Source organism: Pongo pygmaeus, chromosome 6, assembly GCF_028885625.2.
Source record: "Pongo pygmaeus isolate AG05252 chromosome 6, NHGRI_mPonPyg2-v2.0_pri, whole genome shotgun sequence".
NCBI lineage: Eukaryota > Metazoa > Chordata > Mammalia > Primates > Hominidae > Pongo > Pongo pygmaeus.
In genome coordinates, this window is record NC_072379.2 from 20,547,407 (window position 1) to 20,560,862 (window position 13,456).

At 47.2% G+C, this 13,456-nt stretch overlaps 1 protein-coding gene across 5 annotated transcripts in view; it reads right to left on the minus strand.

Annotated features, from left to right (window-relative positions):
- TMEM248 (transmembrane protein 248) overlaps positions 1-11,846 on the minus strand; it is a 37,292-nt gene extending 25,446 nt beyond the window's left edge. The window contains exons 1-2 of one of the 5 annotated variants that reach the window (XM_054495073.2): positions 11,537-11,665; positions 5,208-5,343 (exon numbers count right to left, since the gene is read on the minus strand). The gene's annotated coding sequence lies outside the window, so the exon portion shown is untranslated. Of the gene's footprint in view, positions 1-5,207; positions 5,344-10,754; positions 11,035-11,079; positions 11,100-11,536 lie in introns of those variants that run through there. The other 4 variants (XM_063668317.1, XM_054495072.2, XM_054495075.2 and 1 more) reach the window with 4 other exon arrangements.
- Positions 11,847-13,456: the final 1,610 nt, after the last annotated feature.

Here is a 13,456-nt window from a genome sequence, read left to right on the forward strand (position 1 = left end):
AATTAGCCGCGTGTGGTGGTGCGTGGTTGTAGTCCCACCTACTCAGGAGGCTGAGGCACAAATTGCTTGAATCTGGGAGGTTGCAGTGAGCTAAGATCGTGCACTACACTCCAGCCTGAGTGACGGAGTGAGACTCTGTCTCAAAACAAACAAACAAACAAAAAAAACACCCACAGGATCTAAAATATCACATACAGCTGCCATAAAAAAGAATAAAATCGGCCAGGCGCAGTGGCTCATGCCTGTAATCCTAGCACTTTGGGAGGCTGAGGCGGATGGACTGCCTGAGCTCAGGGGTTTGAGACCAGCCTGGGCAACACGGTGAAACCCAGTCACTAATAAAAATACAAAAAATTAGCCGGGAGTGGCAGCGTGCGCCTGTAATCCCAGCTATCGGGAGGCTGAGACAGGAGAATTGCTTGAACCCGGGAGGCAGAGGTTGCAGTGAGCCGAGATCACGCCACTGCACTCCACCCTGGGTGTCAGACTAAGACTCCATCTCAAAAAAAAGTTCTCAGGGAAAACTGTGCTCTGCACAGTCTTCCATCTGGCGAGGTGAGAAGAACAGGGATGGAGAAACTGAGGCAACAGGTAAACAACAGATGGTGCTTTACATAAGCAAAAGGCAATATCCAGGTTACCCTAATAATAAGCAACCCACAGGTTGCAAGAACACAAGTTCCTTAAAGATGGCCAGGAGAAGGCTGTGTTATAAACTTTCAAAACACTACTAGTTCAGGTGAAAGGGACAGAGGTGTGGGAGGAGATGCTTACTTTTTATTACATGAGTTAACAAAAACACAGTTAATTAGGTTGGTGCAAAAGGAATCGCGGTTTTTGCCAATACATAATGGCAAAAACCATGATTACTTTTGTACCAACCTAATATAAGGGGAGGAAAGGAGCTAGTAAAGGAGGAAGGCCGGATGGGTGCGGTGGCTCACGCCTGTAATCCCAGCACTTTGGGAGGCCAAGGTGGGCAGATCATGAGGTCAGGAGATCGAGACTATCCTGGCTAACATGGTGAAACCCCGTCTCTACTAAAAACACAAAAAATTAGCCAGGCGTGGTGGCGGGCGCCTGTAGTCCCAGCTACTCGGGACGCTGAGGCAGGAGAATGGCATGAATCCAGGAGACAGAGCTTGCAGTGAGCCGAGACAGCACCACTGCACTCCAGCCTGGGCGACAGAGCGAGACTCTGCCTCAAAAAAAAAAAAAAGGAGGAAGGCCTCCTGGTCAGGCACAATAACTCACACCCGTAATCCCAGCAGTTTGGGAGGCTGAGATGGAAGGATTGCTTGAGGCCAGGAATTAGAAACCAGGCTGGCCAACACAACAAGACCCTGTCTCTACAAAAAACAATTTTTTAATAAATTAGCTAAGCATGGTGGTGTACACCAATGGCCCAGCTACTTGGGAGTCTGAGATGGGGAGGACTGGCTCAGCCCAGGAGGTCAAAGCTATAGTGAGCTATGATCATGCCACCGCACTCCAGCCTGGCCAACATGGTGGAAAAAAATGTAATTTTGCAACTTAATAACATTTTATCAGAAAAAAAGTAAGTTAACATTCATTATGCCACAGACACAGGAAGTTTCTCCCTCTCTCCAAAGCCCGCATATGTACGCCACATGGCTACTTGTCCAAGTTTTAAACTAACTTTATTGTAGTTTTAAACTGTTCTTTTTTTTTTTTTTGAGATATTGTCTCGCACTGTTACCCAGGCTGGCATGCAGCAGTGCGATCTCTGCTCAACCTCTGCCTCCCAGGTTCAAGCGGTTCTCCTACCTCAGCCTCCCAAATAGCTGAGACTACAGGCGCATGTCACCACGTCCGGCTAGTTTTGATATTTTTAGTAGAAATGAGGTTTCACCATGTTGGCCAGGCTGGTCTCAAACTCCTGACTTCAAGTGATCCACCCGCCTCAGCCTCCCAAAGTGCTGGGATTCCAGAAGCAAACCACCACATCAGGCCCACCGTTCATCTTAAATGAGATTTTCTACCTTAGGTTAAATAGGAAGTTTCTGAAAGGTGAGGAAGAGAGGATGGGAGAAGCAAGCCTGCTCTCTACGCCAACCAAAGGAAACATATCGGACTTGTGCTAAGAGAGAATGACAGAAACTCACCTTCATGTAGCAGAAAGTAGCATTTCTCAAATATCCTGTGATGTCTGAGACCCTCAAAGAGCTTTAAGGCCGGGGTTACAAACCCTGAGCCTAGTAAACGACAGTCATCGACGCGATGCTAGATTATCCAACACTTAGAGCTGAAGACACTTATTGGTATCAAAGAGACCCTGTGCAAGCTCCAGCACCCAGCTGCCCCGAGCACTGCGCAGAAACCATCTTCCTGCCCCACCGTAAAGCAGTGCAGGCAGAATGAACCTTCAGAGAGACAAGTGAGAAGCAACGAAGACACAGGAGAACTTCAAGGTCTCCAGTGATCTCTGGGCTGCTAAGTCCAAAGCCGGAGCTCCAGTCCCTAACTCATGTTGCTGCAGCATCTGACACAGAAGTGGGGTGGATCCTCTCCCAGCTTACACTCCTGGTTTTCTTAACATTCATCTGACCACCCCTTCCTTCTCAGGCTCCTTCAAAAGCTGGCGTTCCAAGTTCCAGCTGGGGCCTCTGCTCAAGGGGGACACGCTCATTCATGCCTTAATCCCATTTTATGTACCTACTCACCTCCAGATCTAAACAGTCACCTACTGGAGCTATCTCCTTAGATGACCCAAAGGCCATCAAGGCCAAAACTTATCCCAAAGCACCAAACTGGCTCCTTCCCATAAGGAAAAACACCATCATTTGCCTAGTGATCCCTGCCAGTCATTCTTTTTTTTGAGACAGGGTCTGGCTCTGGTGCCCAGGCTGGAGTGCAGTGGTATGAGCATGGCAGCTGCCTTGACTTCCCGGGCGCAAGCAATCGTCCCACCTTAGCCTCCCAAGTAGCTGGGACTACAAGCACATGCTACTACTCCCGGCTAATTTTTGTATTTTTTGTAGAGATGGGATTTTGTCACATTCCCCAGGCTGGTCTCAAACTCCTGGGCTCAAGCGATCCTCCCGCGTCCGCCTCCCAAATGCTGGGATTACAGACGTGAGCCACTGCGCCCGGCTCCTGCCAGTCATCCTTGACACTCTGGCTCTCCTACAACCAGTTACCAAGTCCTATCATTTCCCATTTTAAGTGTCTCTCAAAGGCAGCTCTCACTCCATCCCCACTGACACTGCCTCCTTCAGCCAAATTAAATTGTTGTCTGAGCCGGGTGCTCACAGATGTAATTCCAGCACTTTGGGAGGCCAAGGGGGGTGGATCACCTGAGGCCAGGACTTTGAGAGCATCCTGGCCAACATGAAACCCCATCTCTAATAAAAATACAAAAATTAGCTGGGCGTAGCGGTGCACGCCTATGATCCCAGCTACTCAGGAGGCTGAGACAGGAGAATTGCTTGAACCCGGGAGGCGGAGGTTGCAGTGAGCCAAGATCAAGCCACTGAACTCCAGCCTGGGCACCAGAGCAAGAGTCTGTCTCAAAAAAAAAAAAAAAAGAATTCTCTCTCATTTCCATGATATTGTTTCTGCATTCCTCCTACCTTGGACAGTGCCTGACACCAGGAAGGTGCTTAACAATAATAACGTCTACTGTCATTGCCTACTTTTTGAGAGAGGCACTGCTCTAAGAGTTTTGCACCTATTATGTATGATCCCTAAAACATCTCTATTTTACAGATAGGGAAATTAAGGCATGTAGAAGTCAGCTAATGTGCCCATGATCACACGGGAAGTGAACCTGGATTCAAATCCAGTTGGCCTCCAGAGCCCATGCATTAACCATTAAGTTCTACTTCGGTCCAATAAATGATATAGGTTTGCATAAAGAAGTCAATCTGGCAGGGCACAATGGCTCCTGCCCGTGATTCCAGCACTCTGGGAGGCTGAGGCCAGCCAATCACTTGAGCCCAGGAGTTCGAGACCAGCCTGGGAAACACAAGAAGACCCTGTGTCTACAAAGAATACAAAATTTAGCTGGGTGTGGTGGTGCACACCTGTAGTCCCAGCTACTTGGGAGGCTGAGGTGGAGGGATCACCTGAACCCAGGAGTTTGAGGCTGCAGTGTGCTGTGATGGCACCACTGCACTCTAGCCCGGGAGACAGAGTTAAACCCTATCTCAAAAAATGAAAATAAAAAGGAAAAAAATTTTCTTTTTGAAGAGTCAACCCCATCAAATGAGAAAAGGCAGAAAAGCATCCATATAATTTTGCAATCAAGACATCAATAGTGATGTAAGCAAAACCCCTTTCACTAGGGTGATAGAGGCAAAAACCAGGTGACAAGGACGAAGGAGTGAGAAGAGAGCATTCTTAACAGCTACCACTTAGAACATGCCATTCCCAGGCACCGTGCCAAGCGCTTCACTTAACATATTTTTTAATCCTTGCAACACTGCTAGGTAGATACTACTGTTCCCACTTTACAGATGAGAAAACTGAAGCAAATGAGCTTAAGTAATTTGTACTAGGTCACATTGCAAATAAATGGCAGAAATGGATTCTGACTTAACTCATCTGACCCCAAAAGCCATGCCATCAATCACAATGCCAAGGTTGATAAGACAGTTTCAAGTCAAATGCCAAAGTGAGTGAAAAAAAAAAAAATCTCACATACCATAGATATACAAAGTGTATTTTAGTCATTGATTTTAACAAAGGCACAATTAGAGATCAACTTTTTTGAAGTTTAAAATGTTTAACTTAGTTTCCTTTTTTTTAAGACTGAGTTTCACTCTCATCACCCAGGCTGGAGTGCAATGGCACAATCTCAGCTCACTGCAACCTCTGCTTCCTGGGTTCGAGTGATTCTCCTGCTTCAGCCTCCTGAGTAGCTGGGATTACAGGCGCCCACAAGCAGACCTGGCTAATTTTTGTATTTTTAGTAGAGACAGGGTTTCACCATGTTGGTCAGGCTGGTCTTCAATTCCTGACCTCAGGTGATCCACTTGCCTTGGCTTCCCGAAGTGCTGGGATTACAGGCGTGAGCTACCGTGCTCAGCCTATTTTCCATTTCTTTAGCAGGGTACCTCCCATCTCAGCACTCATTCATCAGTTAATAGTATGAAGCAAAGACTAGCACAGTCTTCTGCCAATAGTGTCTTGTTTCTTAATGTGATACAATTCATAGTGCAGAACAGACTTTCATAATAACTCACGTTTAAAAGGAACCAAAGAGAGACTGGGCGTGGTGGTTCATGCCTGTAATCCCAATACTTTGGGAGGCCAAGGTCGGAGGATCACTTGAGCACAGGAGTTCCAGACCAGCCTGGACAACACAGTGAGACCCCGTCCCTAAAAAAAAAAAAAACCCAAATTAAAAAAAATTAGCTGGGCACGGTTTCACCTATAGTCCCAGCTAATTGGGAGGGCAAAGCAGGAAGATCAGTTGAGTCCAAGAGTTCAAGGCTACTGTAAGCCATGGCTATGGTCACACCACTGCACTCCAGCCTCAGTGACAGGGAGAGACCTTGTCTCAAAAAAAAAAAAAGATCAAATGAGAAATTACAAAAGAAAGCATAGTTTTAGTTGCCAAACGTGTAGTTCAGGCAACATCAGTAGTCTCATAAAGACAAAAGGAAAGGAACGTAGGCTGATCTAACTACATGTCTGGAACCAGACTTACTTCCAAAACTCAGACTTCCCGTTTATTTCTCCTCACGGTTAATGAATGCATCGTTCTATTTTCAAAATCATGATATAAAACCATGGTAACGTTCAACATTCCCCCCGCTTCTTAAAAAAATCCACTACAGTCTCAAGATAGAAAATAATTTATCTTTGTTCTTTAGTTTTTTAAATAATTGCCGACCATCTTAAACACGAAAATTAAAAGTACTCTCATATTAAAATTTAATAATCTGGGGCTTAATCAATTTTTAAGAAAACAAGTCATGAGGGATGCCAAGATCAAACAAAAGCTAACGGTTCAGTATGAAACCTTTCTGTAACCAAACTCAGTGTGTAAGACTGGGACATGTTTGAAAAACAGCACTTGTAACCAAACAGCACAAAAGTCCAAATGGCAGTGTTTCGAAGGCTGTGTCATGTACTCCCCAGGATCACACTCAGGTATGTAATCATACGCAGAAAAAACACTACAGACCTCTTGTCAAATGTATTTGATTCGTACATGAGAAAGTTAACTTAAGGATTTCCATGTTCGAAATCAATCTAAATGAAAATTCAATTTGCTAAAACCTCTATCTTTCCTCCTTTCTGTTTTTTCATTTTAAAGAAAGGCCAAGGTTCTTTGTCCATTTTTCTTTCTTTTCTTTTTTTTTTTTGTTTCAGACGGAGTCTTGCTCTGTCGCCCAGGCTGGAGTGCAGTGGTGCGATCCCGGCTCACCGCCAACCTCCACATCCCAGGTTCAAGTGAGTCTCCTGCTTCAGCCTCCTGAGTAGCTGAAGTAGCTTGTAAGCATGCTTACAAGCATGTGCCACCACACCCAGCTAATTCTTGTACTTTTAGTAGAGACGGGGTTTCACCATGTTGGCCAGGCTAGTCTCGAACTCCTGACCTCAAGCAATCCACTAGCCTTGGCCTCCCAAAGTGCTGGCATTACAGGCGTGAGCCACCGTGCCTGGCTGCCCATTTTTCAATTGGATTTTTTGTTTTCTTGCTACTGGGTTGTTTAAGCTTTGTATATATTTTGGATATTAACCCCTTTTCAGACGTATGGTTTGCAAGTAGCTTCTCCAAATCCCTAGGGATTAAAAAATGGGCAAGGGACACGAACAGATGTTTCTCAAGAGACCGACAAATGGCCAACAGATATAGTTGGCCAACATATCACAATCACTAGAGAAATGCAAATGTAAAATCACAATGAGATATCATCTCGCGCCTGTCAGAATGACTTTTATCAAAGAAAGACAAATGCTGGTGAGAATGTGGAGCTAAGGGAGCCCTCATGCACTGTGGGAATGTAAATTAGTACAGCCATGATGGAAAACAGCACAGAAATTCCTTTAAAAACTAAAAATAGGCCGGGCGTGGTGGCTCACGTCTGTAATCCCAGCACTTTGGGAGGCTGAGGCGGGTGGATCATGAGGTCAGGAGTTCAAGACCAGTCTGACCAACATGGTGAAACCCTGTCTCTACTAAAAATACAAAAAATTAGCCGGGCATGGTGGCGTGCACCTGTAATCTCAGCTACTTGGGAGGCTGAGGCAGGAGAATCGCTTGAACCCGGGCAACAGAGCGAGACTCTGTCTTCAAAAAAAAAAAAAAGAAAAAGAAAAAAGAAAAAAACTACAAATAGAATTACTTTATGATCCAGCAATCCCACTGCCGAATATATACTACCCCCAAATTGAAATCAGATTGTCAAAGAGATGTCTGTTCACTGCAGCACTATTTGCCACAACATGGACAGAAGCGATGAACGTTATACTAAGAGAAATAAGCCAGGCACAGAAGCACAATATAGGATTCCACTTATATGTGGAATCTAGAAGACAATGGAACTCATTGCAGCAGAGGGCAGAACTATGGTTACAGAAGCACAGGGTGGGGAACAGGGAGATGATGGTCAAAGGGTACAAAGTCCGTTAGAGAAAAGGAACATATTTTTTCTTTTTTGAGTTATATTGCACAGTGTGGTAAATATAGTTAATACAGTTATTTTTGGGTGGCTCACACCTTTAATCCTAGCACTTTGGGAGGCCGAGACGGGAGGATCACTTGTGCCCAGGAGTTCGAGACCAGCCTGAGCAACAAAGTGAGACCTTGCCTCTACAAAAAATCAAAAAATTAGCCAGATGTGATGGTGTACATCTGTGCTCCCAGCCACTCAGGAGACTGAGGCAGGAGTATCACTTGAGCCCAGCAGGAGGAGGGTGCAGTGAGCCATGATCACCCACAGCACTCCAGCCGGGACAACAGAGCAAAACTCTGTCCCGTAATAATTATTATTTTTTAATTAAAAAATAAGGCCAGGGCTGGTGGCTCATGCCTGTAATCCCAGCACTTTGAGAGGCCAAGGTGGGCGGATCACAAGGTCAGGAGTTCAAGACCAGCCTGACCAACATGGCGAAACCCCGTCTCTACTAAAATACAAAAAAATTAGCCAGGCGTGGTGGTGCGTGCCTGTAGCCCCAGCTACACGGGAGGCTGAGGCAGGAGAATCGTTTGAACCTGGGCGGCGAAGGTTGCAGTGACTAAGGTCATGCTACTACACTCCAGCCCAGACAACAAGGCGAGACTGCATCTCAAATAAATAAATAAATAAAAATAAGGCCAGGTGTGGTGGCTCATGCCTGTAATCCTAGCACTTTGGGAGACCGCGGTGGGTGGACCACCTGAAGTCAGGAATTTGAGACCAGCCTGACCAACATGGTGAAACCCTGTCTCTACTAAAAACAGAAAAATTAGCCAGGCATGTGGCGGGCGTCTGTAATCCCAGCTACTCAAGAGGCTGAGGCAGGAGAATTGCTTGAACCCAGAAGGCGGAGGTTGCAGTGTGAGCTGAGATCGCACCACTGCACTCCAGCCTGGATGACAGAGCGAGACTCCGTCTCAAAAAAATATGTAAAATAAAATAAAATAAAATAAAATAAATGCTAAGGCTGAGGCCAGTGAGGTCCTGAGATCAGTCATATAATCTAGAGCAATTACATGGCATCCTGTATGAATGGCTTCAAAGGTTCTTCAGTACCGGGCAAGGGAAATACACCATCTCTGTGACGTGGACCAGATGTCACTAAAAACCCTCTGGAGAGGACCTAAGGGCTTGCCATTTATCCTTTGGCTGTAGCCAGAGCTGCAGAGACCAGACTACAGCTGTGCTCCTGCAAACTGAACACAGGCACTGAAACAACTCACAGACATCAAATTTAATTTCCTGATTGTCAATACCAGACAGGAATGACAATCAGCATCTTTTTCATTGTCCTTAATAAAATAAGTTAAGCATTGTTTTATGCCACCGGCCTCTTACAGAACAAGACAAACCCATTAAATGAAAATAATTCTTTAGAAAACCAAAGGCCGGGCCTGGTGGCTCACGCCTGTAATCCTAGCACTTTGGGAGGCTGAGGCAGGCGGATCACTTGAGGTCAAGGGTTTGAGACCAGCCTGGCCAACATGGTGAAACCCTGTCTCCATTAAAAATACAAAAATTAGCTGGGTGTGGCAGCATGCAGCTGTAGTCCCAGCTACTCAGGAGGCTGAGGAATCGCTTGAACCCAGAAGGCGGAGGTTGCCGACTGAGTCACTGCACTCCAACCTGGGCAACAGAGTGAGACTCCATCTCAAAGAAAACAAAAACAAAAACAAAACCCAGAAATCTACCAGAAGCTAGACTGGGTAGCTTATGCTTTTCTTAGAAAAGCATTTAACCCTTAACTAGCTGCCTCTGCCAATATTTCTAGGCACTGATTGTCCAGCTACCTAGTCCACCAACCGGCCCTAGTTTTTTCATTTCCCAGCTAATTCTGAATGGCCCAAATCCTCCTGATCTTTCTAGGTCCATCTCAAAGGTTACTTCATGAGTTTCGGGCTGAGCGAGGTGGCTCACACCTATAATCCCAGCACTTTGGGAGGCCAAGGTGGGCAGATCACCTGAGGAGTTCAAGGCATGGCCAACAACGTGAAACCTCGTCTCTACCAAAAATACAAAAAATTAGCCGGGCGTGGTGGCAGGCGACTGTAATCCCAGCTACTCAGGCGGCTGAGGCAGAAAAATCGCTTGAACCTGAGAGGCAGAGGTTGCAGTGAGCTAACTTCGCACCACTGCACTCCAGCTGGGGCAACAGAGCAAGACTCCGCCTCAAGAAAAAAAAAAAAAGAAAGAAAGTAAGTTTCTGATCCTAACCATAACGAAATCCCGAACAGTTGGTATACCACTATGGCAATTCAGTCCTGCCACATTTTCTAGCCTATTGCTTCCTCTAAGTACGTTCCTTACGGGCAGAAACTATTAATATATTTGCACTTAGGCCGGGTGCGGTGGTTCACGCCTGTAATCCCAGCACTTTGGGAGGCCGAGGCGGATGGATCACCTGAGGTCAGGAGTTCAAGACCAGCCTGGCCAACATGGTGAAACCCTGTCTCTACTAAAAATACAAAAATTAGCTGGGCATGGTGGCGGGCACCTGTAATCCCAGCTACTAGGGAGGCTGAGGCAGGAGGATTGCTTGGACCTGGGAGGCAGAGGTTGCAGTGAGCAGAGGTCGCGCCACTGCACTCCAGCCTGGGCGACAAGAGCGAGACTGTCTCAAAAAATATATATATATTTGCACTTAGCTCTACCTTTCCTCCTTGCAACAGACGCAGCTAGAGCCTAAACGGAGAAGGTGCCAGTTAACCAGCGTTTGGTGATTTTAGTATTGAGACTCCAGTGCTAGCAGTGATTCCAGTCCACCTGATTCAGGCCACAGGAATTCTCCCAGAATCTTCACTACAAGTTGAAACTCCAAATCCTTAATCCTAGAGAGTAAATGCACTTAGGGTCAATGCAAACCTAAGTACATCTTAGGTGCGCAACAGGTCTATTTCCTGTCAGAATTCCTAGATGAAAAGAGGAAGTAGGTGGACACCCTTATCGGTCAAGCGCTGATGGAACACTCATCTACAAATGAGATACACGTGCTGAGACCCTAAGCTGACCCAAGCTGACGGTGCTATCAAGACGAACCACTTTATCACATATTCATCAGCAGTCTCGGAGTTTTTCTTCCCATTCCCTCCCATAGCGGCTCACCTTTGAGGCAGGAAAGAAGCAGTTCAGGGGGAAGCCACAATCCTTACAAAGCAGGCTTCAGAGAAGCTCACCATTCATCAGCCAGTGAGGGCTGTCACCTGCTAGTTGAGAACTAAACTCAGACATCAGATTCTTCCACAAAGGCCTCCTCACCAGCTGTCCAATGGGTACGGCGTTCAGACGACTCAAAACAGCACAACAGGCCTGGTTTTATTTCTGATGGTCCCCGTCAAGGGAACTGAAACTACATGCCTCTAGATTACCTTGCGATCACTCATTTTATTAAAAACATGAAGAAAGAATCCACCCCATTCTGGATATTTACCAAGCTTGACACAGGAAACACCACTATGCCATTTAACTCTGTACACGTACGTGAGTCTCTCCCTCCCACCTTTCTGAGATGTGTTTCACTGCCAAACGGAGAAGAAACGCAAACACTCCCCAAAGTCAAAAAATGGCAAACGACCAAAATGTTTCTCGTGCCAAATCCGAATTATCCAGGCCTCGGCTCCAGATGTGGGAAGTCCCACCATCTCCAAGGCCGGCAAGGAACCCTGGCTCGGGGGACGCGAGTGGGCAAACCCCAGTGTTGGGGGACCAGGCTGAGGTCGGCCGATGCTGGGCGACCCCCGCCAGCAGTTGGGGCAGGGTCTGCACCCCGAGAAGCGGTGAAAGAAGCTGGCGGAGGAGCCGCTTCCGACCAGCACGCTCCCCGCTCCCGGCCCCGCGGGCAGCCCCGACTGGGCCCGACCCCAGCCTGCCCTCCAGCCCCGGCTCACCCCGCCCCGGCGGGCAGCTGCGCGCCCCGGGCCCAGCCGGGCCAGCTGCTCGGCGGACGCCCGCGGCCGCGCTAGGCTCACTCGTGGCGGCGCGTGGCGGGCCCGGGGCCGCTCGGCACCATCTTCTCCCCGCGCCGGGGGCAGCGTCCGGCTCCGCTGGGCCGACGCGAGGACCAGAAGCCAACCGGGCTCCCGCCGCCGCCTCAGCTCGGGCTCCAGCAGCCGCGGTTTCCGGGTGAAAAAAAAAAAAACACGCCACCTCCAACGCCGCCGTGACCTCCGACCCCGGGCGTCCGACGGCGGCGCGGCCGGGACAAGCTTCGTCAGAGGCAGGCGGCCGAGACCACGTTTACGGGACGCGTCGCGTGCATGCGGACGGGCGTGGAGTGCGTGATGGACGTTTATGGGTCTGTGTGCGGGTCTGGTGTTGTGCGTGTGCGTGTGTGCGTAGTGCGTATATGTGGCTCGTAGTGTGCATCGTGTACAACGGTGTGTGCAGTGCATGTATGTGCATCTGTGCGCGTGTGTGGTGTGTGATGGGTATGGGTGTGTGCATGCCTAGATGTGTAGGGAGTGCGCACACGTGTGTGCATGCTCGTGTGTGCTGTGCGTGTGTCTGTTGATGTGCTTGTATATTAATCACTGCTGATAAACATGTAATTTTGGACCAGGCGCGGTGGCTCAGGCCTGTAATCCCAGCACTTTGGGAGGCCAAGGCAGGAGGATCGCTTGAGTCCTGGAGTTCCAGACCAGCCTGGGAAACATAGGGAGTCTCTGTCTCTATTTATAAATAAAATAAAATGAAAATGAAAATTTTTAAAGTATAATTTTGTACAATCACTTTGCAAAATAATTTGGCATTATGCAGTACACTTAAAGATACACATCCTCTCTTGAGAATATATTACCCTGGAGAAACAGTTGCACCTATGCACAAGTAGACAAAATAATGCTCATAGCAACACTAATGTTTATAGCAGCACTATGACTCACTAAAAATTGGGGAGAAAAAGCAGATGTCCATACAGTCAAATGTAAAAACCAACTTTGATATATTCATGGTTTGGTTTGTTTTTGTAGAGACAGGGTCTCCCTATGTTACTCAAACTGGTCTCGAACTACTGGACCCAAGTGATCCTCCCACCTCGGCCTCCCAAAGTTCTGGGATTACAGGTGTGAGCTGCGACGCCTGGCCCATCTTCATGTTTAATCAGATACAAAAGACCAGTGAAAATTATTTAATACAGCTCACACAATTATGGTAGTTAATTGCAGAATATATTGGCAGGGACCAAATCACAAAATGGTACACTGCTACATATTTCCATTATATAAAATTCAAAACAGGCAAGTTCATAACATATTGTTTAGAGATGCATACATAATTGGTTGAACTGACATGAAGCATGAGAAAAAGATGCATAAACTTCATGTTAAGTGTTAGGGGAATGGGATGGGGGAGGAGCACAGGGCGCTTTAAAGGTAATAAAGTTTTGTTGTTGTTGCTTTTGAGACAAGGTCTTGCTCTGTCACCCAAGCTGGAGTGCAGTGGCGTGATCATGGCTCACTGCAGACTCAGCCTCCCAAGCTGAAGTGATCCTCCTGTCTCAGCCTCCTGAGTAGCTGGGACCACAGATGTGCATCATCGTGCCCAGCTAATTTTCGTATTTTTCACAGAAATCGGGTTTCCCCCAAATCGCTCAGGCTGGTCTCAAACTCCTGGGCTCAAGTGATCTGCTCACTTCCACCTCCCGAAGTGCTGGGATTACAGGCATGAGCCACCACACCCAGCCATCTTTAACAAAAGTTTATCAGGTGAAGCCTGTAATGATCAACACAATGGCTCAGTTCCTTCACTGAATACCCTCTTATTTCCATGATTCTTGCCCTCTTTTGTTATCTTGCACCATTTGAATTATC